Source organism: Colobus angolensis, unplaced genomic scaffold (genome assembly GCF_000951035.1).
Source record: "Colobus angolensis palliatus isolate OR3802 unplaced genomic scaffold, Cang.pa_1.0 Scaffold32, whole genome shotgun sequence".
NCBI lineage: Eukaryota > Metazoa > Chordata > Mammalia > Primates > Cercopithecidae > Colobus > Colobus angolensis.
In genome coordinates, this window is record NW_012116488.1 from 4,994,998 (window position 1) to 5,011,170 (window position 16,173).

A 16,173-nucleotide genomic window follows, 5' to 3' on the forward strand; every position below is an offset into this window, starting at 1 on the left:
ATAGCAATGCCACAATCATCACTGGCCCATCCTTAGCCCTCTTTCTTTTAATTTGTCTGTATTTCAAAGATGACACAATGAGCTATCATAAATCCCCCATCTTCTTGCCCAGTAGAATACTGATAATTACTTTCAATCTTCCTATGTGCTACCCTCTTAAGCAGTTAATGGCATAGGTCTATATCAACGGAGGAGGACTGTTGAAACCAACAGTGATGTAAAATGTATACAAATATTAAACTGCCAGCAGCACAAATAAAATAGCCTGACTGTATTCTTAATGGAAGTGGTGTTGAGTCGGATTAATCATGAACACTGATTCATATAACATTCTCATCATTGGCACATGCGTGTTCTGTGGCATTTTAATATGTGGAGCTATTTACTTCTTTTAAGTAATACAGTCAACATCTGTGAGCAAATTATCCAAACCAAGAACAAGGAGCCTGACTGTCCCGTCATCAGCCTCCATGCTCCTTGCCCACAGAGAAAGCAGCCCGGCCCTCATCATTACAGAATAGCTGATCACCTGCAGTGCACTCACTCTGTAGAAGGGAAAGCAAGTGTGAAAAGGTGTGAAAGAGACTAGATTTAAACTTTTAAAAGAAATATTAAAATTGCAAAATACTGGATTAACCATAACCCTTGGCTTGTGCCACATTCCCAACATTGGTCCATGGCTTGCCCTCTTTCTCACCACTGACCCACAATTAATACTTCCTTCTTAATTGACTTAATCAATTGATTATTTTAATTATTAACTTAATAAACACCATTGAGTGAATCACCTAAAATAAAAATGAGAATGATGACCATTACAAACCCCGTCTATGTGTCCCCTCTTATATGAGTGACAAGCCCAGGTAGGGAGAGCCCACATTATCTGCCCAGCAGGACTAGAGTTGCTGTGGGGTGGCACTGCTCAGTGCCTCCTATTCTTTTTGTAAGTGGGAGTGGTTCTTGTGGCCTTCATGTCTATAGAATATTTACCATACAGGAGACAGATAACCTATTTATTTAAGGTCTTTGAATTTTAAAAATCTATTCACTTACTGATTTTTATAATATAATCAAGGAAAACACCACGAATCTACCACCAAAACCAAGAAAAACAGTAGTATATTATAGAGATAGATATACAATTAATAGATAGATAGATAATCTTTTAATCTTTAACCATAACTGGAGAAACAGAAACCTTTATATAATGGACTTAATCTGTTCAGAAATGTATGGATATAATATCTGGTTCATGACACACTTTCTTTTATTTATTTATTTTTTTTTTGAGACAGAGTCTCGCTCTGTTGCCCAGGCTGGAGTGCAGTGGCACAATCTCGGCTCACTGCAAGCTCCACCTCCCAGGTTCATGCCATTCTCCTGCCTCAGTCTCCTGAGTAGCTGGGACTACAGGTGCCCGCCACCACGCCTGGCTAATTTTTTTTTTTTTTTTTTTGTATTTTTAGTAGAGACAGAGTATCACCGTGTTAGCCAGGATGGTCTCGATCTCCTGACCTCGTGATCCACCCACCTCGGCCTCCCAATGTGCTAGAATTACAGGCACAAGCCACCACACCCGACCCATGACACACGTTCATCACTGGTCCGTGCTCAGGCTTCATGTATAATGACAATGAGTTGCATCCATCTACATATTCCTCACTAACAAATGTAACATGAGATCTTTTATTTATGGACTACACTTGTGGTGACTTAATCACAAACCCTGGTCTATGTCACATTATGATCCTTGCCACATGTAATGGAATCTCTAGTGTTTATTAATCATTTTTGAAGTAAATAATTTCACATGATGAATATCCACAAAGCCACTATTCAACACACTATGACTCTGACAATACATTTTTGATCCTTTACCACCAAGATACATAGACCTTCAACATTAGAGAAATGTTCACAGAAACTATGGGGTACACATTCATGTAACGCTCAATATTCATAAACTAAATGAATAAGCCTATGTTGTTTTTTCATGAATGAAAGACATTTTTTGCCAGTGAGTCTCAATTGTACAGAACCGGATTAATCATATTTGTTTCAAGGAACATTCCCGTCACTGGTTAATATGGTTTGGCTGTGTCCCCACCCACATCTCATCTTGAATTGTACTCCCATAAATCCCACATGTTGTGGGAGGGATCTGGTGGGAGATAATTTGAATCATGGGGGCGGTTCCCCCATACTGCTCTCATGGTAATGAATAAGTCACATGAGATCTGATGGCTTTATCAGGGGTTTCTACTTGTGCATCTTCCTCATTTTCTTTTCCCACCACCATGTACGAAGTGCCTTTCACCTCCCGCCATGATTCTGAGGCCTCCCCAGCCATGTGGAACTGTAAGTCCAATTAAACTTCTTTTACTTCCCAGTCTCGGGTATGTCTTTATCAGCAGCATGAAAACAGAATAATACAGTAAATTGGTACCAGGAGTGGGGTTTATTGCTGAAAAGATACCCAAAAATGTTTGAGGTATTTTGGAATTGGGTAACAGTTCCAAAAGTCAGAAGTTGGAACAGTTTGGAGGGTTCAGAAGAAGATAGGAAAATGTGGGAAAGTTTGGAACCTCCTAGAGACTTGTTGAATGGCTCTGACAAAAATGCTGATAGTGATATGAACAATAAGGTCCAGGCTGAGGTGGTCTCAGATGGAGATGAGGAATTATCTCCTAATATGTCAGTCTAATGCCTAAGTATCCTTTTGCAAACTGGAGCAAAGGTGATTCTTACTATGTTTTAGCAAAGAGACTGGCAGCATTTTGCCCCTGCCCTAGAGATTTTTGAGAGAGATGATTTACAGTATCTGGTGGAAAAAATTTCTAAGCAGCAAAGCATTCAAAAGGGGGCTTGGGTGCTATTAAAAGCATTCCACTTTAAAAGAGAAACAGCATAAAAGTTCAGAAAATTTGCAGCCTGGCCATGTAGTAGAAATGAAAAACCCTTTTTCTGAGGAGAAATTCAATCTGGTTGCAGATATTTGCATAAGTAACAAGGAGCTGAATGCTAATCCCCTAGACAAAGGAGAAAATGTCTCCAGGGCATGCCACAGGTCTTCACAGCAGCCCCTCCCATAACAGACCCAGAAGCCTAGGAGGAAAAAAATGGCTTTGTGGGCCGGACCCACAGTTTCCACACTGTGTGCAGCATAGGGACTTGGTACCCTGCATCTCAGCCACTCTAGCCATTGCTAAAAGGGACCAAGACTCGGCCCGTGGTTTCAAAGGGTGCAAGCCCTAAACCTTGGCAGCTTCCACATGGTGTTGAGCCTGAGGGTGCACAGAAGTCAAGAATTAAGGTTTGGGAACCTCTGCCTAGATTTCAGAAGATGTATGGAAACACCTGGATGCCCAAGGCAGAAGTTTGCTGCAGGGGTGGGGCCCTCATGGAGAACCTCTGCTAGGGCAGCACAGAAGGGAAATGTGGGGTTGATGGCCCCCCACAGTGTCTCTACTGGGGCACCACCTAGTGGAGCTGTGAAAAAGGGGCCACCGTCCTCCAGACCCCAAAATGGTAGAACCACCAGCTTGCACCATGTGCCTGGAAAAGCCGTACTCAATGCCAGCCTGTGAAAGCAGCCAGCAGGGAGGCTATACCCTGCAAAGCCACAGTGAGGGAGCTGTCCAAGACCATGGGAAGCCACCTCTCACATCAGCGTGACCTGTGTGAGACCTGGAATCAAGGGAGATCATTTTGGAGCTTTAAAATTTGCCCCACTGGATTTTGGACTTGCATGCTTGCTTGGACCCTGTAACCACTTTGTTTTGGCCAATTTCTCCCATTTGGAATGGCTGTATTTACCCAATATCTGCACCCCCGTTGTATCTAGGAAATAAATAGTTTGCTTTTGATTTTACAGACTCATAGGCAGAAGGGACTTGCCTTGTCTCAGATGAGACTTTGGACTGTGGACTTTTGGGTGCCGAAATGAGTTAAGACTTTGGGGGACTGTTAGGAAGGCATGACTGGTTTTGCAGTGTGAGGGGATGAGACTGGAGGGACGATGGGCAGAATGACGTGGTTTGGCTCTGTGTCCCCACCCACATCTCATCTTGATTGTACTCCCGTAACTCCCACATGTTGTGGGAGGGACCTGGTGGGAGATCATTTGAATCATGGGTGCTGTTTCCCCCATACTGTTCTCGTGGTAGTGAATAAGTCTCACGAGATCTGTTGGTTTTACCAGGGGTATCCACTTTTTCATCTTTCTCATTTTCTCCTGCCTCCACCATGTAAGAAGCGCCTTTCACCTCCTGCCATGATTCTGAGGGCTCCCAGCCATGTGGAACTGTAAGTCCAATTAAATCTCTTTTTCTTCCCAGTCTTGAGTATGTCTTTATCAGCAGCGTGAAAACAGACTAATACACTGCCTCATAACTAACTCTCTTTTATTTAACTTTTGTATTTATATATTCATATTTAATATTCAAAAAACTGCCATGAACCAACCACCTAACACAACTGACTAATGTAGTAGCTTTAAAATTTGACTGCCCCACTGGATATCAGACTTGCATGGGCCAGTAGCCACATGTGACTATTTAAATTTAAATTAATAAAAATTAAGTATTATTAAAAATTCAGTTACTCATGAACACCAGCCACATTTCAAGGACTCAATAATCACATGGGACTAGTAGCTACCATATTGTACAGAACAGATTACAGAACATTTCCATCACTGCAGAAAGTTCTATATGGGACGGCCATGGTGGCTCGCACCTGTAATCCCAGCACTTTCGGAGCCAAGGCTGGTGGATTGCTTGGGCCTAGGAGTTCAAGGCCAGCCTGGACAACATGGGGAAATCCTGTCTCTACAAAAAATACAAAAATTAGCTGGGTGTGGTGGTGCACACCTGTAGTCCTAGCTACCCAGGAGGCTGGGGTGGGAGGATCACCTGAGCCTAGGGAGGTCTAGCCTGGGTAACAGAGTGAGACCTGTCTCAAGGCAAAAAAAAAAAAGAAAGTTCCATTGGACAATACTAGAAAACACACTTAGGTTATATTCTAGAACTTTTTCTAATGAACCTAATTGGATTAATCATGATCTCTGCTTCATGAAACATCATCACTGGTTTATGCTGATACTTTTTTATCTGATTTGATTATTTCTAAAGAAGTTGTAATGAGCAACCATAAATCCTATCTCTTACTCCACTAATAGAATACTGACATCATCTTTCATCTCTTTATGTGCTCCTTGGTCAGAGTAAACAGCCTAGATTTCTATTTATGGGCAAACGTGTAAATAAACTATGTACATGTACAAAATGAAATACAAAACAGCTGGTAAAGGAAGTTAAATGAGGTAAGTTATTTGTATGGCAGTCAGAATTTAATTAACTATAATCCTTTCATTCTTGGACCATTCTCATCGCCAGTCCATGTTTTGGCCTTTTGTTTATTTTACACACTTATGTAACTATTTATTTATTTTTAGTACTAAAATCAACATCCAACATGCCACCATGCAAAAACAAGAGTATTAACTAACTCTTTAAACAATGCACTTTTAAAGGGGTCTTGGATGAACTGAATTGGAATAATCATAATTCTAGGATAATGAGTGTTGTACTTTCCTCTAACATGGTCTTGAGGTCTGTCTCAAGAGAGTGAATATAAATTCTAGCTCTGCCTGATGGGGATCCAGGAGGGGTGGTCATGGGTGTTTACAGTGTGTCTTTTATGGGATACGCCTTTATCCCAGCAGACAGTCTAATGTCTAAGTATCCTATCCGTTGCCAGGTGTCCCTCTCACAGGAAGCTTATTCACACTGACAGTCCCCCTGTGGTTCTTGTCTGACCTACGTCCAGTCTATTCCTACCAAGGTAGCTACTCTCTAGGAGATCCCTGACCAGGAAAGAAGTTCGACAGAAGTGTGTTGGCCAGGTGAGACACAGAGAAAGCAACTCAACAAAACACTTGAAATGAAACAACAGAAGCAGTTTATTACTTACAGATCCTGCATGCCTCACAGGACCAGCGGGAAGGGAAAAGCCTGTATTGCAGGCTATGGCATTTCCCAAGCAGGTTTCCTGCAGAGAGTTCTCACTGGTGCATTTAGAGCAAGCCAGTGTAATTGTGTGGTCCATATAGGCTGTGGGGTCAGTGTATCTAGCTGTTCCTTAGGAAGGTAGTATCCTGGAGGTGGCTGTACAAGGCAGTTATCTGGATCTATCACATTAAGAACTGGGAGGAGGTGGAGAACTACAAACTGTGTCAAGGGTGACTAAGCCTGCTTCTGGAATGAGAAAGTTAAACTTAGGTTCGAAATGGATGCTGAAGCTACATACAATAAAAAGAAATTACGACAATGAGATATGATCACCTTTGTCCCATGTTTGCTCTCTCCTGTTTTATTCATGTGTTTGTTCATTCATTCATTTACTTATTGATGAACACCCTTGAACAACTCTCCAGCCAAGATTTAAGAACATCAACTATTAATTACATTTTCTTTAAGTACCTTATCTACCCAAGTAAGAGTCAAAATTCTCATAAATGTTGCATGACTACATAAACTACGATTTGTCCATTCTGTGCAACAAACAGCAACTATTAGAAAATCAAACACCCTGGATCATTTTTAACGGCCTTTACTTGTATAGAATTTAATTAATAAGCCTCACTTTACATGAAATATTATCCTCATTATCTATGCTTGGCCCTTTTAAATTTTATTTATCACTTTAAACAAAAATCATGAAAGAACAATGATGAATCCTATTCAACAAACAGAAAACGGCCAATACCTTACCTCCCTATGTGACCCTCTGCCACTGACTTAACATCCCAAACTTCTTCAATAGGGAAGTGTTGATGCAAAAGTGTAGTGCATAAATTAATAGTGGAATGCTACTGAAATGAATGAAGCAGCATAAATATTTGTGTTTTGATGTCTCTCCAATTTGCAGAACTGTGCAACAATAAATCTTAGATCATGATATATTGTCTTCATTAGTCATGCTTGACTCTCTTTGATCTTGTTTACACATGCATCCATTTATGTTTAATTACCCCATAAACATATATAAACCTACCCCCAGCCTGAAAACACAAAAAATAAACATAATACATATTACATATGTGATATATATAGGATACGTGTATAAACATAACATATGATATATGTGATATATACGCAGGATATGTGTGTGTGTATGTGTGTGTGTGTGCGCGCTTTTTTCTTTGCTCATTTGCTACAGAGAACAGCCCAGTAATATTGTGTTTTAATTTGGTGACAGTTATGCTAAATGAAATTAATCACCCTTGGTTCATGACATTCTCATCCTGCCCGTCATCTTTGACTTTATTTATGTGTTGATTCACGTTTAATAATGTAAATACCCAACTTCAAAACAACAACACTAAACATTACTCACATTGGTTGGTTCACGGCTCATTTCCCACAGAGGTCACAATCAAGATCTTCATCGACAAAGTGTCTTTAATATCACTCTGGAGCCTCCATTCTGTGGAACACAAGGCAGATATTAAAAAGGATGAAAAAAACTAGATTTTTTTAATGGCCGTCAGGTGAGAAGCACAGTATTAATCATAATCTTTAGTTCATGACAGTTTCACCACTGGCCCAAGCACAGCTCTCCTTGTATTCAATTATTCATTTATTAATTTGTATTATTACAATGAGTATGTATTAATTCACCACTCTAATCAAAAACAAGAATCATGGCTATCACAAACATAGGTCCCTACGCATCTTACCCAAGAAGGAGCCAACTCAGATATTCTTCCTAACAGACGTAGATGATGCAGACTTGGAGTAACAATCATATTTGACTCCTACTCACCCTTTTCAACGTTTTCACTTATTTTTTAAACACAGTAAACACAGATGAACCCACCACTGATCCAGAACAAAAATATTGATTAGTACATCCAAATACTTCTTATCCACTGAGGTAAAAGTCTTGTTTTATTTTAAATAGTCCATAATTGTACGTAAGTGGATGAATCTTAATCTTTGGGTCATAAAACGTTGTCTTTGTGGTCCATTCTTGACATTCTTTCATTTCATCACTTTTGTACTCAATGAATTCATTTTTAACTATGCAGCCACCACACTTGAAGTCACCATTTAGCCCAAGACCAGTGATTATTCTGTATACCTGTTGATATACTGCCTACTGTCAACCTCAACAGCATAGAACCTGGCTTTTGTTTTGGAATAACCTCACAGAAGCAGAGACTAGAAAGGTGGTTACTAGGGGTCAGGCGTGAGAGGAATCTGGAGATCTTAGAGAATGCAAACTTTCAGTTAGGAGTAAGTTCTGGTGACCCAATGCAGAGTACGGTGACTACAGTTAATAATAAGGTACTGCATGCTTGAAATTTGCTAAAAGAGTAGACCTTAAGTGTTTTCACTGCACACACAGTAAAAGGGAACTATATGAGATGACAGATATGTTAATTTGCTTGATTATGGTAATCATTTCACAATATATATATATGTATATCAAAATGTCACACTGTACAACTTAAATACATACAATACAAATACATATAATATTTATTTGTCAATGATATATTTATGAAGCTGGGGAGTGAGGAACGCATTGCCATCATTGGTACACGCTTGGCTGTCTCTAGTTTTATTTGCACATTCATTCATTTTTAACTGTTCAATCAACACCCATGAAGCCGGCTTTTATTTGTCTGCACTCACCTTCTCTGGCAGAGAAACCCCAGTGTGCCCATTCTATGGAAAATAAAGCTGGTTAAAAAAAAGAAAATAGCCTACGAGGCCTTTTTTGTTTGTTAATATCAGGTTACCAGACCTGGATTAGTCATAATCCTTTGCCTAGAACACATTCTCAAAATTGTTCCATTCGAGGCCTTTTTTACCTTATTTCTTTATTCCCTGATTATTTTTAACAACAAAATTAATAGCCACAAACTGCTCTGATCTCTTTTCTTAATGCCCCTCAGTTGTGGAGAATTAATCACCATCCCTGGTTTACAACCCACTCCCATCCTTCCTGCTGGCATGCCTCTCTCTTATTGTATTGATTGTTAAAACCACCCATGACAATTACCACTGGTGGTCCCCACCTCCATCCCTCCCCCTCTCATGCCCCTGCCTCCCTCTACCTTAAACAACCACTCCCAAACATCCTGGATACAATCCCTTTCCAGATATATATATATATTTACAACATATATGTAATGTATGTATTCTTAAATATTTCCCATGGGTCAGTGGCTTGCAGGAGTTTTCAATGAAGGCTAAAAAGAAGGGTCAAGGGAGAGTGTGAAATATACAAGCTTGAGTTCAGAGCACACTCACGGCTGCGGGCTTGGTAAAAGCCCGCAAACCCAGATCGCTGAGCCATCTGCACCTGTGCTCACTTCATGAGCCAGTGGGCCCAATGGATGCAGCACATATGCTCACACCTCAGTACCCACCTCCCAAAACCAGCCTCAACGCCAGACTAGCTGGGTGACATCAGGAAAACGAGCTAACGTCTCCGTGCCTGTTTCCCCAACAGCAAGATAGTCGCAGCACTAGTCCCCAAGTAAAGTTATGTTATTATTTTCACGCCAATGGCAACCAGGTTAAAAAAAAAAACAAAAAACCCTCCACCCCACGTCTGAGCCCCTCCCTCACCCAAATCTTGGCTCCCTCTGCAGCAGCGCCCGAGCTCTGGTGTTAGACAGACAGACAGACCAGGTTCCACCCCAGCAGGCACTCGTGAGCTGTGTAACTGCAGAGACGTGACCTGGCTTCTCTGTCTTGTGCCCCGACTTGTACGATTTGTAGAATGAGGAACGCAGCGCCCTCGTGGGTCCAACCGGAGGGTGACCTGAACTATCGCCCATCCCTCAAGTAGCCTGCCTTGCACACCTGCGCACACCCCGCCCTTTCCCCGTCCCATGACGCCCACCTGACTGGTTAAACAGTCCCCAGTTTGATCAAAGAAATGAATTAGCTCAATGCTCAGATCAAGTCAAGGGTTTGGGACTCGGGCAGGGAATTGTTGGGAGTCTGTTCTTTTTTGGACACGGCATCAGAGCTTAAACAAGTACCCTGAAAAACAGAAATCCAACTAAGGGATGCGCTTTGGAAAATGAAAATTCATTTTGTGAAATCGGACTGCCCTTAGAGAAGTCTATGCCGTGAGATTCTTGATGTTCAAACTTGATTCCAAGAAACCAAAAGAGGCTTCACTATGGGCCTTAGCAATGATACACAGCCAGTTTCCTTCCTATCCCCGCAGCCTGTCCTGGGTGTGCACCATCTGGCACAACTGGCCTCAGAGCAACTCAGGGACCTGAAAATAATTCTATATATTATATAGAGTTACGGTGTATGTGTATAATGTCATATACACATCAATCTGTCCATTGGGGGACTTTCATAAGAGAGTCGTGGGAAGACCACCAGTGTGGCGCCCTGCTCCTGCCTTCTTCATACTGTGGGGCCTTGGGGAAAACCTGTCCCTCCCTGAGCCTCAGGTGGCGATCATCCCACCAGCCTTTCCTCCCTTCCAAGTGGTGGGAAAATGAAAAGCATAACATTTTAAGTGCAAGTTCCCTCCAAGCAGCAGGGATCATTAATATTGTACCTCCTGTACCCAGCACGCAGTGTTCACAGCATGCCTCAGCATACATTATCTCGTTTGATTCTCACAACAGGCCTGTGAATTAGACATAATAATCATAATTAGCCAATATTTATTGAATGCATACCCTGTACCAAGCACCACGCTGCCTACTTTGCATACATTGACACTCCTCTGGAGTGGATACGATTCAATAGTATCTCATAAATTTTTCCCCCAAAAATTTTGAGCATGCACTTTGGGTCTAAGTGCTGGGTCTAAGTGCTGGGGATACAGTAGTGAGCAAAACGGCCAGATCCCCATCCCATGAGAATTACATACCTGTGGGTGGAGATAGGAACAGAAAATCATCAGAAAACGTAAGCCTAATGCATGGAATAAAAGCCGGTGATAAGAACTAGGGAAGAAAATAAAGCAGGACAGGACAGCAGGACACGAGGGAGGAAGCCTCACGGAGATGATGATATTTGAGCGAAGCATTACTAGTCCTATTTTATACCTAAGGAAACTAAGACTCAGAGAAGTTAGATGACTTATAAGTGGTCACACAGCAAGGAGATGCTGAGCCGGGAAGCGAACCCAGGCAGTGTCGCTCCGGAGTCAGCCTTCCCACTTCTTCCCGATGCGTCATTTTGGCAGCAATGACCCACCGCCAGCCGCCAATGTGAGTGTGAGAATAAATCACGTTGCGGGGCGGGGGGGGTGCAAAGGTTTTTCTGACCTCCCACACAGGCAGCCCCAGAAGCAGAGGTTATCCCCAGGATGTACCATTAGACCTGGATGAATAAATAAACTGTCCATCTTGGAGGAGCTGCAGGGGCAACAGTTCTTACAGGATTTCATAGCATCTGAAGTCGGGCAATGCTGGGATCACAGCTTAGACTCAACACAGCCCAGCAAGTCAGCACCAATGCTAGACCCATCTCCTCCCACCTGGCTGTTAGAGCATCCGAGGGCACCCCGCCAGAGGCACCCCATGTGCAGCCACATGCCACCTAGGCTCAAGTTACAGATGTGCTGCCCCAGGAATGGAAGGGGGCTTCCCAGTCCTCATGCCCCACATGGTAAGAGACTCAGAATTTTTCCAACTGGCCACCTCCAAAAGAGCAAGTCAAGAAACATTTCTAAAGTGACTATTTCTCCCCCAAAAAACAGGTAGGGAAAGAAGTTTAATGAAATCATACATGAGAACTGGGGAAACTTGCTCACTACTGCTAGAAACCATGAAGTTTAATGAATTTTAACCTCAGAATCTTCGATTCAGAGGACTGTAATTATTTATCTTGCCTTTTATCTACTCAGCGTCTTCCCAGCTCCCATGCAACCCGTGTAAGCCCCCATACCACAAGGAAATTCCTTCACTGGCGTCTTAACTCTCTTAGGGCTTCATCTTTCCTTAGATGGATCATGCCCATTTGCTGCATAGAACTCTTACTTCTATCACTAGCACTTGTAGTTTTAAATTAGTATTTTTGTTTCTATTTCACTGATTTATTCTCCAAAGACAAGCACACAGGCCTCTCTGAGCACCTGTCCGGCTATTGGTAAAATGTGGAGAAAGATTCTTACCTGCCTGTCATCAAATGACACCTCAATAACAACACTTGTAACCACTGTAATTTTCATTGTAAGTAAATATTTATTGAATGCTCATCATCTGGAAAGCATTCCTTTTTTTTTTTTTGGAGACAGGGTTTCCCTCTGTCACCCAGGCTAAAGTGCAGTGGCACAATCATGGCTCACTGCAGCCTTGACCTCCCAGAGCAAAGCAATCTTCCCATCTCAACCTCCCAGGTAACTAAGACCACAGATGTGCACCACTACACCCAGATAATTTTTAAATATTTTGTAGAGATTGGGGTCTCCCTATGTTTCTCAGGCTGGTCTCAAACTTCTGGGCTCAACGGATCCTCCCACCTCAGCCTCCCAAAGTGCTGGGATTACAGGTACAAGCCACCATGCCCAGCCTGGAATGCTCTCTTTTAAGGAATTTATATGTTTGCCTCATTTCATCCTCAAGTACTCATTAGTAAGGTACTATTGGTATTAGTAAGGTACTATTGGTAGAACTGAAGAAAATGGGGCACAGAAATTAAATACCTTGTCCAAACTCATGAAAGTAGTAAATGGCAAAGCTGAGATTGAAACCTGAGCACCTAGAATGTGTGAAGCAGGGCCTAGCCCATAAGCAGGTTCTCAAAACCTATCTGCTAATATTAACCCAGGTCTGCAGTGAGGCTTACTGATTCACCACTCAGCCTTCCATCCAGTCTCCTCCCTCCTTGCCTTGCAATGGAGTCATTTTTACATCTGCTACCATTAGCATTCAGTCAGAATATGAGATGCCAGGAATCTAATTTGACTTGATTAATTGTACTGTAGGATGCCAGTGATATGTGTGGCCCTTGCTTGTGTGATCATTACAAATAGAATACACTAGAGATATTACTTGGGAAACAAGCTTGGATTTGATTGGATGAGAAGTTCAGCTCACTGACAGACCAAGAGAGTGAGTCCAACATAAGACAACCCCAAGGCAGATTTCTTCAGACACGGTCACAGAGAGAAAAAGAGATAAACAGGTTGAGGGGATGAGTTTGGAAGGAAAGAAGACTCGAGTTCAAATCCTGGGTCTGCATTTCCTCCCTGTGTGATTTTGGGTAAGTCACTCACCACTCCTAAACTTCGGTTTCCTTTTCGCTTAATTGAGAATGGAAATTGCTATTGTGGAGGGTGGCTGTGATGATTTAGAGGAGATAAAATTATGCCAAGTGCCAGCGAAGGGCTGAGTATGCGGTTGGGGCTTAGGGCTTAGTCATCCAGGAGAGCCAGTGGAAAGGCGGATGCCTGCTATTCCTCAGTGCTGCGTGAAAGCAGCAGAGACAGAGAGTTGCCACTGAGCAGCTCCAGCACCACAGCTGGGACTTGGTCCCTGTAAGCTGGCATCCCACCTGTTGTCCCAGAGCCTCCTGAGCCAGTCAGTGCGCTCAGAAGCAGAACAGAAGGCAGGAGCTTCACCAGCGAGCTCCATTCAGAGGGAACCTCTCTTCAAAGATCAAGTAAGCCTTTGATCTTGGTGAGAAATTGACTATTCTCTCTCATTCCTCTCTCCTTCCACCACCTGTGCTTCAACTCACTCATCCATATAACCAGCATTCATCAGATAGCCAGTCATCTCTCCGTCTAAGCATGCATCTTGATGCAGGCATCCATCCCTCCCTCAGACCTGACATCCATCCTTCCACCTTTCCATTTTGCAGAGGAATCACACAGACCTGAGTTGGAATCCTGGGTCTTGCTTCCTAGCCGACCTTAGGCAAGTCACTAACCTCTCAAAGTCCTCTAATCTGTAAAATAAAGGGAAATCAGATGTCGCTGGGGTGAGGATTTAAAGAGAGTATAGACATACCAGTGTCTGGCCTCAGCAAAGTCATTAAACGTTCATTCCCTCTGCTCCTGCAATCTGGTTGGGATTTATGCAAGGAAAAAAACCACTGCATCTTTTGCATGACATGTCGAGAAGTGCTTTTTAGAAATTATCTGAGATGTTTTAGTGGTGTGCATGCCCCAGCGGTACCCCCAGGGCTGGGCAGTGGCCAAAGCGGTTTGGGGTGGTGGTCCCCCCTGGACTCACAGTAGAGAGTGCCATCTAGTGGATAGGCACCTGCCGGGGTCCCCCGTTGGTCCCGGGTCACAACAGCTGAGGTCAGGCAGCTGAATGGCGAGCCAGGAGGACCAAGCGAACCCAGTCCCTAGACTGTAGGCTGCCCTTTTTGGGATGTGGTGTATGTGCTGTTTTAACCACTCAGGGGGCCTGGACTGCCAGGAGCCTTTTGTTTTATGGATGATAGCCAGCTACGTTTTGCCTACCCCTGCCCAACTTCCCTTTAAAGATTTCTGGGAAAAAGAATCATTCTCGCAGCTACTGTTTGCTGAGTGTCTCTGACATATTAGACATGAGGCTGGGGGCTTCAGGGGTTAATGCTCTAACCCTCTCAATGACCCAAGGAGAGACCCAGAACTTGCTCCATTTTCAGTGAGAACACTGAGGTTTGCTGAGGTTGAGTTTCTCATTTAAGGTCCAGGCAGATATTCAACCCCTAAATTTGTAGCCATACTTACCTTCTAGAGCCCCAGATCCTCTTGAAAGGGCAGGAGATAGTTTGAACACTGACTTGACCAAGTCAACTGTAAAAGAAATTTATGCGTCAATCAAGAATATCTGAATGCTACGTAGATGTTGGATGATATTAAGGAAATGTTATTAATTTTTAACTGTAATAATGGTATTGTGGTTATATTTGTAAGAAAGAAAAGCTTATTTAGAGATACAAACTAAAAAATGCTCAGAGGAAACAATATGGTGTCTGAAATTTGCTTTGAAATAGTCCAGGGGTAGGGGCTGGGGAGTGGGGGTAGAGGCACAGTTTAGGGGTTAGACAAAATAAGAGGGGCCAGGGTTTGACGGCATCCATTTCCGGGTGATGGCAATACGAAAATTGAGTAAACTGTAAAAATACGTACTATTTTCTCTAATTTTCTGTTGTTTGAAATGTCCCATAATAAACGGATTTTTAAATAATCCGTTTTCAACAATTTTCAACAAGTGAAAATACAGTGCAGGAGATGAAGGGCTGGGTGTGGAGGGTGCCATTTAAAAGAACAGAGGGGCCTGGGGTATGAGAGAAATCTTTCAGGGTAGCAGGGAACTGATTCGCAGGGGGCAAATGCCTCAAAGTGAAAAGGGAGCTAGAGGGGCTGTATCCAGAGGGAAGAGAATCATTCCACGTTGGGTGGACCGAGGGCGATGTACCAGGGTGCAGAGACCTTCCTGCACCCCCCAGCGCTCCTCTCCCCCACTCTCCTTCCCAGCCCCTGCCTCCCCAAGTCCTCCAGCTCTCTCCCTGACCCCCAGGCCCTTCCCTGACTGGAAAAGGGCCTAAGGGTACCACTCTTCAAGGCAGAGCGGCCACCTGATGAGCCCTTCCCTGGGACTCCGGTCCCAGCTTGGTTACTGGGACAACGCTGTCTCCCATTAGACATGCTTTAAAGGAAGACCCTGGAGCGGTGGGCTCAGTCATGCTGGGAAGGATTCAGCTGTCTAGCTTTCAAATGCCTTTTTCTCTTTTTTTTTTTTTCTTTCTTCTTTTTTTTAGGCGGGGGTGGGGGGGGGCTTTTTTATTTCTTTTGGAAAGATAAGAGTTGATGCTTTTACCCTAAAACTGTGTGCCAAGCCGCTCTGGCTATCCTCAGCCCCACTCTTCCCCGTATCTCTGTAGCCCTCCTTTCCGTCCTTCATAGGCTGCAAGCTGACTGGCGCCCGACCCCAGGTCCACACCCACCTTCCTCTACCCCCTGGTCCACCCACCAACGCCCGGCCTCCTCCCCTACTCCTCTCTTTCTGGCCCCGCTGCAGAGTCTCGGGCCCCTCGGCTTCCTGGGCGCCTGGCCACCACGCAGCGCCTGGAAGTGCTCCCTCCCTCATCTCTCATTCCCCGCTTTGGAAAGCCGGCCACCGGACAGGACAGCTCCCGGGACAGCTCCCGCAGCCTGCTGCATTGCAGCGCAGCCGTC

General features: G+C 43.5%; 1 long non-coding RNA gene across 1 annotated transcript in view; it reads right to left on the reverse strand.

Moving 5' to 3' along the window:
* Positions 1–13,915: 13,915 nt before the first annotated feature.
* The window catches only part of LOC105518459, a 12,311-nt gene continuing 10,053 nt past the window's right edge, over positions 13,916–16,173 (reverse strand). Inside the window, exons 3-4 of the long non-coding RNA XR_001002830.1 lie at positions 14,722–14,787; positions 13,916–13,946 (exon numbers count right to left, since the gene is read on the reverse strand). This is a non-coding gene — a long non-coding RNA (uncharacterized LOC105518459). The remainder of the gene's footprint in view (positions 13,947–14,721; positions 14,788–16,173) is intronic.